We start from the raw sequence: 10,772 nt of genomic DNA, 5'->3' as shown, positions 1-10,772 counted from the left end.
CCAAGTCCGAGTGCATGGTTCTCGCCCGGAAAAGGGTGGAATGCCATCTTCGGGTTAGGGAGGAGACCCTGCCCCAAGTGGAGGAGTTCAAGTACCTCGGAGTCTTGTTCACGAGTGAGGGAAGAGTGGATCGTGAGATCGACAGGCGGATCGGTGCGGCATCTTCAGTAATGCGGACGCTGTATCGATCCGTTGTGGTGAAGAAGGAGCTGAGCCGGAAGGCAAAGCTCTCAATTTACCGGTCGATCTACGTTCCCATCCTCACCTATGGTCATGAGCTTTGGGTTATGACCGAAAGGACAAGATCACGGGTACAAGCGGCCGAAATGAGTTTCCTCCGCCGGGTGGCAGGGCTCTCCCTTAGAGATAGGGTGAGAAGCTCTGTCATCCGGGGGGAGCTCTAAGTAAAGCCGCTGCTCCTCCACATCGAGAGGAGCCAGATGAGGTGGTTCGGGCATCTGGTCAGGATGCCACCCGATCGCCTCCCTCGGGAGGTGTTTAGGACACGTCCGACCGGTAGGAGGCCACGGGGAAGACCCAGGACACGTTGGGAAGACTATGTCTCCCGGCTAGCCTGGGAACGCCTCGGGATCCCCCGGGAGGAGCTGGACGAAGTGGCTGGGGAGAGGGAAGTCTGGGCTTCCCTGCTTAGGCTGCTGCCCCCGCGACCCGACCTCGGATAAGCGGAAGAAGATGGATGGATGGATGGACTACATATTGTTCACTAATATGTATAGATAGAAGATAAAATACAACAAAAATACAACAAAGAAACACTAACATCAGTATTGCACACCATGAAAAAAAAACATCACAGTAATCACAAAAGTGCGTTGTAAAGTTTTATGGCTGTGGGTAGAAAGGACCTGCAATAGCGCTCTTCCTTGCACTGTGGATGTAACGGTCTCATGCTGAAGGAGCTACTCAGGGCATGGGGTGAGAGGGATTGGACATTCTACTGACAGATCATGTCAGTACAAATGTTCACTTTCCAGCATACAATAGTTCCACTTCAAACTACAGAAAACTAGTTTCAGTAAGTTGCAGATGTTTGTATTGTTTTAGCTGCGCATATGATAGCATGAGCCCTGTCATAACCTCATGAGTGACTGTAAAATTGACTTGTACATGCTGTAGTCACACACACACACACACACACACACACACACACACACACACACACACACACACACACACACACACACACACACACACACACACACACACACACACACACATCAACTACGGTTGTAGTGCAAGTAGCATTAAAAAATTATGTCTAATTAAAACTTTTTTTTTTTTTACTAGTTACTCAGTACTTATATGATATGATAAGTTGTTTTGGGTGCCGTATTTCCAGAAAGATAAGAACCGGCGGGCCAGGACTTTCCCTTCACTATTAGTCTTATTTTGTCTTTTCCTGACAACCAGCGTCCTCAACAGTGGACATTTGATTTTTGTCTAATTTTTGCCAGAGTACCAGAAGCGGTCTGCTGCCTTTAAGAACATACTGCAAAAAAGGTGGTCAGAGATCATCAATATAACAACAGCGCTATACATGGTAAAAAATTAAAATGGCAGCAGATTTTATATTAAAAAATAAATGGCAGCTCAGTCGCCAATGTTTTACTATGAAAATAAAACTGCTACTGTTTTACAATTTACAATAATGCACTGCAAAAACAACAATCAAATATTTTATGGTAACAAAAATACAAAACTGGCAACTCAGTTTTCAGAATTTCAGCATTAAAAAAAAAGTGTTACCGTTGGTCAATTTACATTAATGCAGTGTAAAAATAATGATCGTATATTTTACGATTAAAACTGTCAGAATTATACCGTAATAATAACAGTTGGTATCGTTTTTCAATTTACAGTTATTTGTTGTACACAATGCCAGAAATTTTACGGTATAATTACATTTTACCATGAAACCCACATATTTTGTTTTTGTACAGAGAAGTGTTTTTTACATACTTGCCAACCTTGAGACCTCCGATTTCGGGAGTTGGGGGGGGGGCGTGGTTAAGAGGGGAGGAGTATATATTTACAGCTAGAATTCACCAAGTCAAGTATTTCATATATATATATATGTATATATATATATATATATATATATATATATATATATATATATATATATATATATATATATATATATATATATATATAAGAAATACTTGACTTTCAGTGAATTCTAGCTATATATATATATATATATATATATATATATATATATATATATATATATATATATATATATATATAAGAGAAATACTTGAATTTCAGTGTTCATTTATTTACACATATACACACACATAACACTCATCTACTCGTTGTTGAGTTAAGGGTTGAATTGTCCATCCTTGTTCTATTCTCTGTCACTATTTTTCTAACCATGCTGAACACCCTCTCTGATGATGCATTCTGCTTTGTTTCCTTGTTGTGTGCGCAGTTGTGCACTGCACTCTCTAAAAGCCCTAGATGTTATTGTCACATATGTACAGTAGATGGCAGTATTGTCCTGTTTAAGAGTGTCACAACATTGCTGTTTACAGCAGGCGAACTGCTTTACGGTAGACGAAAACAGGACTGCTGTTGTTGTGTGTTGTTATCCACGCTGGGAGGACGTTAATGAAACTGCCTAACAATAAACCCACATAAGAAACCAAGAACTCGCCCTCCATCATTCTACAGTTATAACGTGATTGGGCAGGCATGTTGTTTATATTGTGGGAAAGCGGACGTGAAAACAGGCTGTCGACACGTCACTCAGGTCCGCATGGATTTCGGGAGATTTTCGGGAGAAAATGTGTCCCGGGAGGTTTTCGGGAGAGGTGCTGAATTTCGGGAGTCCCCCGGAAAATCCTGGAGGGTTGGCAAGTATGTTTTTTTAGGAATCTGCTGCAAAAAATGTTGGTCTCTGAACTGAACTCGCCGGCCGGTTTGATGTCATTTTTGGGCTGTATTTGGCTTGCAGGCCGCCACTTGAACAGCCCTGATCCTTAAGTAACTCTTACTTAAAGTTAAAAGTTAACGTACCACTGATAGTCACACACACACTAGGTGTGGTGAAATTACTCTCTGCATTTGACCCATCCCCTTGTTCACCCTCTGGGAGGTGAGGGGAGCAGTGAGCAGCAGCGATGGCCACGCTCAGGAATCATTTTGATGATTTAAACCCCAATTCCAACCCTTGATGCTGAGTGCTAAGCAGGGAGGTAATGGGTCCCATTTTTATAGTCTTTGGTATAACAGTGTATCCTTATTAACATTAAAGGGAAAAAAAGACAGAACTATAAATCAACTTACAACACAGAATTGTTACTATCGGCTAAGGCGGAGTAGACTCCATAGCAGAGAAGATACAGTCAGAAAAAATTAGAATGTTTAATAACAAAAAGCGCACTGGAGGAATGGCAAAAATAACGAGAAGCATACTCAAAAAAGCAGAGGAGAAACAAAAGATGCACTCAAAGGGAGTGGGGAATAACACAACAACAGAGCCAATGTAAAGGTAAGTGTGAGGAGAACCACGAAGGAAAATGATGTTGACTGGGAAATGCAAAAGAAGAAGAAGTCCTTGGGGAGGTAATGGGTCCCATTTTTATGACTCGGCCAGGGTTTGAACTCACGACCTACCAATCTCAGGGCAGACACTCTAACCACGAGGCCACTGAGTGTACTTGTACTTGCGTGCAATTTTTGGCAACTTTGTTGAAATGTAAACAATACCCATCCATAGCCATAACTTCAACACAACTGAAGAACGAGATCGTGTTTTTGGTGCGTTAACGTCTTTTAATTGATTGATTGAGACTTTTATTAGTAGGTTGCACAGTGAAGTACATATTCCGTACAATTGACCACTAAATGGTAACACCCGAATAAGTTTTTCAACTTGTTTAAGTCGGGGTCCACTTAAATTGATTCATGATACAGATATATACTATCATCATAATACAGTCATCACACAAGTTAATCATTAGAGTATGTACATTGAATTGTTTACATTATTTACAATCCGGGGTGTGGGATGTGGAGGGGGGGGGGGGGTTTAGGTCTGGTTGATATCACCACTTCAGTCATCAACAATTGCATCATCAGAGAAATGGACATTGGAACAGTGTAGGACTGACTTGGTAGGATATGTACAGCAAGTAGTGGACATAGAGAGAGAGATCAGAAAGCATAAGAATAAGTATCTACATTTGATTATTTATATTTGATTATTTACAATCCGGGGAGGTAGGATGTGGAGGAGAGGGTGTTAGTTTAGGGTTGAAGTTGCCTGGAGGTGTTGTTTTAGTGCGGTTTTGAAGGAGGATAGAGATGCCCTTTCTTTTACATCTGTTGGGAGTGCATTCCATATTGATGTGGCATAGAAAGAGAATGAGTTAAAGGGTGGCAGAACGGTGGAAGAGGGGTTAGTGCGTCTGCCTCACAATACGAAGGTGCTGAGTAGTCTGGGGTTCAATCCCAGGCTCGGGATCTTTCTGTGTGGAGTTTGCATGTTCTCCCCGTGACTGCGTGGGTTCCCTCCGGGTACTCCGGCTTCCTCCCACCTCCAAAAACATGCACCTGGGGATAGGTTGATTGGCAACACTAAAATTGGCCCTAGTGTGTGAATGTGAGTGTGAATGTTGTCTGTCTATCTGTGTTGGCCCTGCGATGAGGTGGCGACTTGTCCAGGGTGTACCCCGCCTTCCGCCCGATTGTAGCTGAGATAGGCTCCAGCGCCCCCCGTCACCCCGAAGGGAATAAGCGGTAGAAAATGGATGGAACATTATCACCAGACCTATGTAAGCGTCAATATATACCTTGATGTTGCAGAAAAAAGACCATATATTTTTTTAACCGATTTCCGAACTCTAAATGGGTGAATTTTGGCGAATTAAACGCCTTTCTATTATTCGCTCTCGGAGCGATGACGTCACAACGTGACGTCACATCGGGAAGCAATCCGCCATTTTCTCACTTTCGTCGGTGTGTTGTCGGAGGGTGTAACAACACGAACAGGGACGGATTCAAGTTGCACCTGTGGCCCAAAGATGCGAAAGTGGCAAGAAATTGGACGAAATTTGTTCAAAATACGAGGGTGTGGGGAAAGCCGACGAAATGGTCAGTCGTTTGTTCCGCAAACTTTACCGACAAAAGCTATGCTACGACAGAGATGGCAAGAATGTGTGGATATCCTGCGACACTCAAAGCAGATGCATTTCCAACGACATCAACTCCAAAACTGGACAGATCAGCTTTCAGGAAAAGAGAGCGGATGAGGGGATGTCTACAGAATATATTAATTGATGAAAACTTTATTCATTACTCGCGGTTTTATGTAAATTATTATACATAAACTGTGTTTACCAATAATTTAGCTTAAAAACGTTTATTTTTTTCAATCATTCGAGTACATTCGGGTAGTCTTGTGTAATGCAGTATTTTGTGTCTATTTAGGTATGGTTAACCTGAGTGCTGAAATCGTGGAAAAATATATGTTCTTAGCGCGCCTGAAATGGGCTGTCTGCACTCTCAAAGTGCATGTTGTTGCCAAACGTATTTCATATGCTGTAAACCTAGTTCATAGTTGGTTTCCTTTAATGCCAAACAAACACATACCAATCGTTGTTTAGAAGGCGATCGCCGAATTCCTCCTCGCTTTCTCCCGTGTCGCTGGCTGTCGTGTCGTTTTTGTCGGTTTCGCTTGCATACGGTTCAAACCGATATGGCTCAATAGCTTCAGTTTCTTCTTCAATTTCGTTTTCGCTACCTGCCTCCACACTACAACCATCCGTTTCAATACATGCCTAATCTGTTGAATCGCTTAAGCCGCTGAAATCCGAGTCTGAATCCGAGCTAATGTCGCTATACCTTGCTGTTCTGTCCGCCATGTTTGTTTGTATTGGCATCACTGTGTGACGTCACAGGAAAATGGACGGGTGTATATAACGATGGTTAAAATCAGGCACTTTGAAGCTTTTTTTAGGGATATTGCGTGATGGGTAACATTTTGAAAAAAAATTCGAAAAATAAAATAAGCCATTGGAAACTGATTTTTAAAGGTTTTAACCCTTCTGAAATTGTGATAATGTTCCCCTTTAAGACCTTTGTTGGATCGGAATCTGGGTTTAACGTGGTTAGTGGAGCTCCCCCTGGTGTTGTGGTTATGGCAGACATTTACGTTAAGGAAGTAGTTTGACATGTACTTCGTTATCAGGGAGGTGTAGCGGATTTTATAGACTAGGCTCAGTGGAAGTTGTTTTACTCTGTCCTCCACCCTGAGCCAGCCCACTTTGGACAAGTGGGTAGGAGTGAGGTGTGATCTGGGGTGGAGGTCTAGAAGTAATCTGACTAGCTTGTTCTGGGATGTTTGGAGTGTAATTTGAGGTTTTTGGAGGTGCTAGGGTACCAGGAGGTGCAATCGAAAAAGGGTTGAATGAGAGTTCCTGCTAGAATCTTCATGGTGCTTTTGTTGACCAGAAAGGAGATTCTATAGAGAAATCTCGTTTGTTGGTTGACCTTTTTGATTACCTTGGTTGCCATTTTATCACAGGAAAGATTAGCCTCTAGAATGGAACCTAGGTAGGTGACCTCATCTTTCCTGGTGATAACAATGTCATCCACTTTAATAGTGAAGTCACTGACTTTCTTAAGGTCTCACATACAAAAACGGAACGTAATACAAATAAAACTGCGACCTGTGGATTAATCATATATAGCCATCGTGTCTATCTTTCCAGAATTCCTCCACTCTTCCATTTTCCCCCCGGTCCTGCTTAGTATGCATGGAACCGCAGGGTGGTTTGGTCGCCATGTCACAGCCAGCAGATGGGGCCGTAGATGCCCCGGTGGCATGAATCCCACAAGGTGTTTCATTTCTCTCAATATGTTTCTCATGGAAGCTATTTCAAGAAAATTGTATACGCTATCAATTTGTCATGTGTCACCTTCAACCGACTGGTATAGATGGGACCCGCCCTCATTATGCCAAGCAGGTCCTTGTTGGAAGAAGTGGGTCAGAATAAGGCTCGGGTAGGACTTTGTTAACTCATTCAGTGTATGCATGTATAGTACCTCGATCTGCTTCATACATTGTTGACCTAATGAGCGTTCACTTGCTGCTTAAGAAGGTCACGGAGAGATGAATTACTGACACAACTTCAAGATACTTCACCGCCCTTGGCCCGATTCTTCAAACTGAGAGATTTAAATTCAAATTCAGAGATTTTCTGGTTAAAAAAGGGAAAGCCTGGAATAATATGTGTCAATTAAGGCTGGAATATACTCTGGCGTCGCGTAGTTTGCGTCCCCCCACGACGGCGTCTTGTTTGATTTATAGTTCTTCCGTGAGGGGTGGCGCCAAACTTGTAATTCTCTTCCAAAACACTAAGGGGCAGTGTCTCCAGAAGGAGCAACTGCAGACTAGACACTGTTTATTTCCTTCCTGTGAAGAGTGAGTATATACAACCACTGAACCACAACATTGACAACTTTGTGTCTACACTGGAACTAATCATTCACAATAATCAGGTTACTTTTTATGGACGTTTTACTTTTAAACCTTCGTGAAGATGGACTGTGAAACTTCTGAAGGAGTCGCAGCAGAGGACACTAATATTATTTGCAACAATATTCGTCCATTTGGGACACAGGACAAGAGAGATCCAACATGTAATTGTAAATAAACAAAACTGTTAAATAACTATTTGAGTTAACCACATGCTGGTGTTGATGGTTATGTTCATGTTCAGAGTTCACAAATGTTTTTAAATACAGTATACAGTGCCTGAAAGATTATTGACGTAAATTAAGTGTTGTGTGTGAGAGAAAAAGAGGTGTGTGCATGAGAAAGAATATGTGTCGGGATCGAACCTGTTAGCACAAGATTGTCAATAAAAGTTAAGTGTCGTACTTTCACTTTGTGACTTTTGGACATAACAACAACACAATAAGCTGAAAACACACATTCAGTAATTATTTTGATAGTGCACCGATATATTAACTATACAGTATCAGTTTTCATACAAACGTTTAATCGCTGTTGTTTTATTTCATACAATAATTTGCGCATTTCAAGCATAAAATCAGAAACTGACCGATCACAGCGTTCTGCGGCGACGCGAACATAGGTATTTTGGGAGGTACACGTAGGCTACGCGAGAGGCTACACAGGGGGCTGGGGGGCGATGGTGTCGCCTACGCAAGCTACGCGACGCTAGAGTTTACACCAGACTTTAGGCATTTCGTCTTTCTTGATAAGTGTATTTCAGTTTTGACAGAAACAATTCTTAACTGAATATTATTTGAAACAACAAGCTATTTGAAGCCTTTTTTTTAAAAAAACCTTTTCAAATTAAATTCTACTAACGCCAATCAAATGAAGGGGCAACTGTGTCATAATCAGTCCCCATAGGATTTTGTGGGCTTTTTTTGTGATTGTTGTGACCTAAAATGCCTGATTTTACTGCAGCATTTCAAACAGTTGAGGCAAGATCGCCCCCAGTAATGCAGGGAGAGATTTTTGGTCAGACCCAAACATTTTTCCACTATGGCCCTAGACCAGTGGTTCTTAACCTTGTTGGAGGTACCGAACCCCACCAGTTTCATATGCGCATTCACCGAACCCTTCTCTAGGGGTTCTTCAAATTCAAGATAAAGTTATGTTTTTTTACTGGTGCACAAAATGAACCGTGCATGAACATCACCTTGTTCAAAGAACAAAACCAACACAGTGCATGAACTCACGACAAATTACACACCTGCAAATCAGATGGAAAATTAGAGGGAACATTGTTTGGGGGTATCCATAATACGCCGATAGGGATACGTTTTTATTTGCTCGATGAGTCGGGTGTGTCTTCACCTCCGCCGAACCCCTGAGGCCGACTCACCGAACCCCTAGGGTTCGATCGAACCCAGGTTAAGAACCACTGCCCTAGACTGACAAATCAAAATATGCGGGCGCCCTTTTGGTTGTTTATACTTTCAAAACCAGTACAATATATTACATTTTTTCAAGGTACTAGAAAATGTATTTTCGGTAGAAATGTTGTGTGAATTCTAAAGAGCCAACGCCATACTGAAATGCTAACAATTAGCAAAATGTAACAGAAAATATGAGCAAAAATAGCTAAAAAACAGTACAATGCTAAAATGCTACCAACAGCATGCTTAGTTAGCATTAGTAAACTATGTTAAAATACTAAAAATAGCATGCTTTCTGTTGCCATTAGTGAAATACCAAAATATGACACTGACTACGTTTACACTGCAGACCAAAGTGATCCAAATCTGATTTTCTTTTAATCAGTTTTTTTCCAGCTGACTGGTTACACTGCAAGTAAAATGTGATTTTTATCAGACTCCAGTGTAAACGCACACAGGCCCCAATGTGGCCTGGACGCCACTTGCATGCGCATTTTGATTAAGTGAAAATAAAGGAAGTTGACCGGGAGGTAGTCACTACTACTACAAAATAAAACAAATGTCGCAACACCTTAAAAATGAGGATTTTTTTAACGTGAAAATAAATTAAAGTAGTGTAATGTATGAATGGATATATATATATATATATATATATATATATATATATATATATATATATATATATATATATATATATATATATATATATACCTGCTAAATTAGCTTAAAAAAATCTAGCATGCTAAGATGCTAAAATGCTAACTGTAACATGTGTCCAATACCAAAATATATTACTCTGAGGTGTGTACCTGCTAGTCTGCTATCGTTAGCATGCATCAAGTACCAAAAATTACTGAGATGTATACGTACAAAATAGCTGAAAAAATCTAGCATATTAACATTAGCATGCTAACAGGTATTGTTCGTCAACTAACAAAATATTTGACGCTGAGATGCATAATAATTTTAAAGCTAATTTTAAGGATTGTGCTGTTAAAAAAATAGATATGAGCCGCAAATGGCCCCCAGGCCGCACTTTAGACACCATTGGATTAGACAGTTGTGCTGAGACAAATTCAATTGGCGAAAATGTTGACAAATGACCAAAATGTGCAAGAAAATTGTGGGGATTGGGCAAAGTTGCGCGGCCGCGTATGATTCACAGGGATCGGTTGGATTTGCGTAAAGTCGGCACAATCGCATCAGGTGTCCACTTGGCATCATTTTCATCATAACATTAGATTTGAGGTAAAGATCTAATAAACTGGTGAACAATTATCACAAGGGAACTAAGGATCATGCATTTTATTTTCATTTTGCCTGACTTGAGCAGGATGCCTAGTACACTTAATATTATTCAGCAAGATTGGGAATGTGAGTGGATCAAAGTGACTTTAAATGGTTTAGCTGTGCTGGTTTCATTATAAAAGTATTGTTTGTGTCTGTGAGGTTGGAGAGCAGGTACATCTTGGATAAGGCAAAAACAATGCAAAATGCATTTTTCATTTTATTGGAATACTTTCCTTCTGACATGGCAGGTGATTGAGGGATTATTTGAGTAATCCATCAGTTTTGACATTTCTGCCATTTTCTTTTTGTGTTTTCATGACTTTTACAGCTGTGAAAAAGTATTCCGGTGGTCCTCCGTGGTTACATAAATGATTAAAGGGCCCCCTAATGCTGACACATATTTCATAGTTCTGGACCTAAAACTACTTCTACTTGGTTGCTGTGGAACTTTATGTTGTGGAAATGTGTTTAATTTACCAGGGTAAATGGGAAAGTTCCTGTAAACATTCCTGTGGTGTAGAAGGGCCTGTTACATTATATTGTCTATATTAAAG

Source organism: Nerophis lumbriciformis, linkage group LG09 (assembly GCF_033978685.3).
Source record: "Nerophis lumbriciformis linkage group LG09, RoL_Nlum_v2.1, whole genome shotgun sequence".
In the NCBI taxonomy this organism is placed as follows: domain Eukaryota; kingdom Metazoa; phylum Chordata; class Actinopteri; order Syngnathiformes; family Syngnathidae; genus Nerophis; species Nerophis lumbriciformis.
This window is presented reverse-complemented; position numbering follows the sequence as displayed.